The 3647-nt window shown below is 33.1% G+C and overlaps 1 pseudogene; it reads right to left on the bottom strand.

Moving 5' to 3' along the window:
* Positions 1 to 1343: 1343 nt before the first annotated feature.
* On the bottom strand, positions 1344 to 2561 carry LOC149205442 (two-component response regulator ARR14-like; annotated as a pseudogene).
* Between the last annotated feature and the right edge of the window lie 1086 nt (positions 2562 to 3647).

Below are 3647 nucleotides of genomic sequence, written 5' to 3'. Positions count from 1 at the left end.
TTTGCATTAATATTCCTATTGTTAGATGGAAGGGTATTCTTATTCTCAATATATTTTCCATGCATAGGACATTGAAATTGCAGCTTGTTGGTTTTCCCATATGGGTTTCCAAGTTCAAAATATATCTTCTATGATGCATTTGAGTATATTCATGTTGGGTTCAAGAGCATTTCTCAAATACTCTATCAAAGGATCATCTATGTCAGAGAATGAAGCCTTAGGATCCCCTTTGTTTTCTACATAAAATTCACATTGACAAAACTATCTATGTCATTTTCGACATCATCATTGTAAGCATATGTCAAAGATGATTTATCATTTTTCTTCCAATCATCAAACAGGATAGTAGAGTCATGTTTAGTGCACATGACATTATCACCATATTCATTTGAATGTTTATCTAATTTTCTCTTTGTATTTTTATCATGCATATGTGATTTGCTTAGAAATTGCTTTGCCTTAATATTCTTGTTGTTACATGGAAGGGAATTCTTATTATCAATATATTTTCCAAGCATACGACATTGAAATTGAAACATGTGCAAGGACATAAGATATTTCTGAATACATTCCAATAGGAAAGTAATCTTTTGAGCCATGCAAATTGTCAACTTCAATGTCTTCAAAATATTATAGTCCCTTGCTATCAAGTTGGTGAATGAAGAACGTAAATATACTCCTTAAAACAAATAAACAAATGCTTCTGGCAACTCATTGATATGAATTCATTAAAGTGGAAGCACATGAGATATCCACCAGCCCAAAAAAGGGAGGTCATTGATGTATCAAAACCTATGCCATCTTTTTCTTCCCCCCTGCAATGCTACAAGGGAGCTCTAATTACCAATTCACATTGTTACTCTGCGAGCAACTTCAAGGGCATAATATTATGAATGCCATTATACTAGACTGAATAGTTCTACTAGATGTATTTGTACGCTACATTTGGAAACTTGTGCTAACCACTGAAGGATAAATAGTGTTAGATTTTTTCTTTCCTTGATATCAAAGGGCAACTCGTAGACATCCCCAATCAGAATAATTAAAATTGTGTTCATATTTTAATATTCTAGGCTAGCCCAACTTGTGTATATATAGACAATTAAAGTCCCCTTGTGTGAATCACTGATTTGTGGTGTGTATTGGCCTTCTTAGAGGTTAATGGTAAAGACAATCTTAGTTTCTCATCTGTCTCATTCTCTATGTATGTTCTTCTGCTACATCAATAAGGATCTTTGGTATCATTATCAGTAATATTTCATTATTCATCAACACTTGCTAGGATAAGTTCCTAAAACTTTATAGTTTAATTGGGGGATATAATTTTAAATAGAATTATGGAATCAAGAGACTTCGTAACGATAAGCCTTGTATTGTTGAAGGGATTTGAGATTCCTTGGGTCTAGTCCCTTAACGAATAAAATTGAACTTACTCCAATTCCCACATTCAAGATTTTTTCACTATATAATGAAGCAACACTTTTCTCCCCTTGCTATAATTTCATCATCCCTCCAAGTATGTTATCATTTGCATCCTAGTATAAGGAACAATATGACTAAGCAAAACTATGTTCCCCTTGTTGTAATTTTATCATCCCTCTAGAGATTCTACCATATGCAACCTAGAATGAGAAACTAATAGCATTCCAAGATGGCCCCATAGAGTCTCTTTAGATGCAGTCGGTATTTCTACACACACAAAAACATAGAGACAAGATTTAGTACATCCTTGGAATTTTCTCTTTTAGAGACATTGAAAATATTCTTGCTTAACTTTGTAAAATACAAGAAAGACATGATCTAATAGACTCTACAATTAGATTTATATAAATCATGCTCATTTATGTTCTTGAGATTGAAAAGGTTAAAGCACTAATTCTACATCGCCTTGACTCAAATTTGTATTCTTTTTGGATATCCTGCTAATATAAATTTAAATTTTAAATAACCATATGATTTTTGTAACTTTCAAAATATAGTCTCTTTTCTTATGGATAATTGCAAATGACTTGTAACATTTTCTAGTGAAAGTCCCTTGAATTTCATAATCTTTATGATTTTCTTTGGAATTTCTCCTGTAAAAAACTTCAAAAAACAATGTTTTGGGAATTGGAAAATTTTCACCTACAAAACCTCTCACTTCTAGGTTGAGACATGTTAAGGAAGTTCAAGCTTACTATCTATTCCCAACCGATTCACTGTAGAAATGGTTTTTTGAAGAAGTTGCATGGTCCAATGAACTCCTGCCTTCGTAATAAAAGTAATATCACCTACAACCTCATCAAAAAATTCCCCACCACTGGTATCCTTCCTCCTTTTGGAAGAGGTGTCTGGTGAATCACTTATTTCACAATCCTCACATTCCCCGAAGTGAACCTTGAGAGATTTTATGCCCATATATGCACTACATGTTTCCAAATTTTTCTTATCTCCTCTAACCTTATAGACTTAATGAAGTAATTATAGGCTCCATCAGTGATTCCTTTCATCACAACACTAGTATCTTCATTTGTTGACATCACTATAGACATAATAATGCAAGTGAATATGTGGTGTAGCATCGCTCAACTAACCAAACTAGTTGAATCTTAACTTCCTCCATTAGATATACAAAAATAAATGAGAAAAAATAATTTAAGTCGATCAGAGAAAATAGTGGAAAATAACAGTTAAAAACGTGATTCCCATAGTAAAACTATCAAGAAATGTTTGGACGAACTTCAACAATAACTCCAACTACTTTGAAAATGTTTTGGTTTTTTCATAAATTTGATGTTGCAAGCTATCTAGTGGGGTATTCAGTTTCCATGTTCTATAAAATGAAAAGCTAATCCTAAAGAGAAGGGAAACCAATTACTTAGTACAAGAATATATGGTCCCAATCCAACAATTTAAAGCAGCCTGAACCTGTCCTCATTTGGTAAGTGCACCTTACAAACCATATCGTAATGGTCTTATTTTTCCTTAACTATTGATATTTCTTGGGGAATTCGTATGCATGTTGTCACTGACACAATATACAATAGTAGTGTCTCTAAGAAAATACCCTACTGAAATCATATGTACACAATTGTAGTAACTACGAGAGAATCATAGAGTATCCACATTAATATCGGTTGATTGAGCTTATGATCAAACTATACCATATTACAAATTCTTCATCACATGTCACAACATCAGCATTAAGGCATGGTGTTGAGCATGACAAACCATTCCCATGAAGCTAGAACAAGAGGGATAAGACTTGCATATCCCTGTACAAGTCCCCTTGTGTGGATCACTAATTTGTGGTTTATATTGGACTTCTTAGAGGTTAATGGGCAAGACAATCTTAGCTTCTCGTCTGTCTCATTCTCTATGTATGTTCTTCTGCTACATCGATAAGGATCTCTGGTATCATTATCAGTAATATTTCATTATTCATCAAAACTTGCTAGACAAGAATGTGCAAATTCAGATATAGATCAGAGACAAGATAATTTATATTTAGTCTTAATTGACTATTAGGTCACTTTCTACAAACCACAACTCTTGGCACATTGAAAACCCTGTTCACAATATAAGCAATTTTCTCAATTCTAGATTGTTCAATGCAAGTAGAGGAATGTATTAGCTTTATAGTGGAATCTAAGCAATCAGTACAATAC

Source organism: Pinus tabuliformis, chromosome 1_2 (assembly GCF_031772625.1).
Source record: "Pinus tabuliformis cultivar Carrire ecotype Pingquan chromosome 1_2, CPIR1, whole genome shotgun sequence".
Lineage (NCBI taxonomy): Eukaryota > Viridiplantae > Streptophyta > Pinopsida > Pinales > Pinaceae > Pinus > Pinus tabuliformis.
The sequence above is the reverse complement of the archived record's forward strand: the minus strand, read 5'-3'. Positions and strand labels throughout refer to the sequence as shown.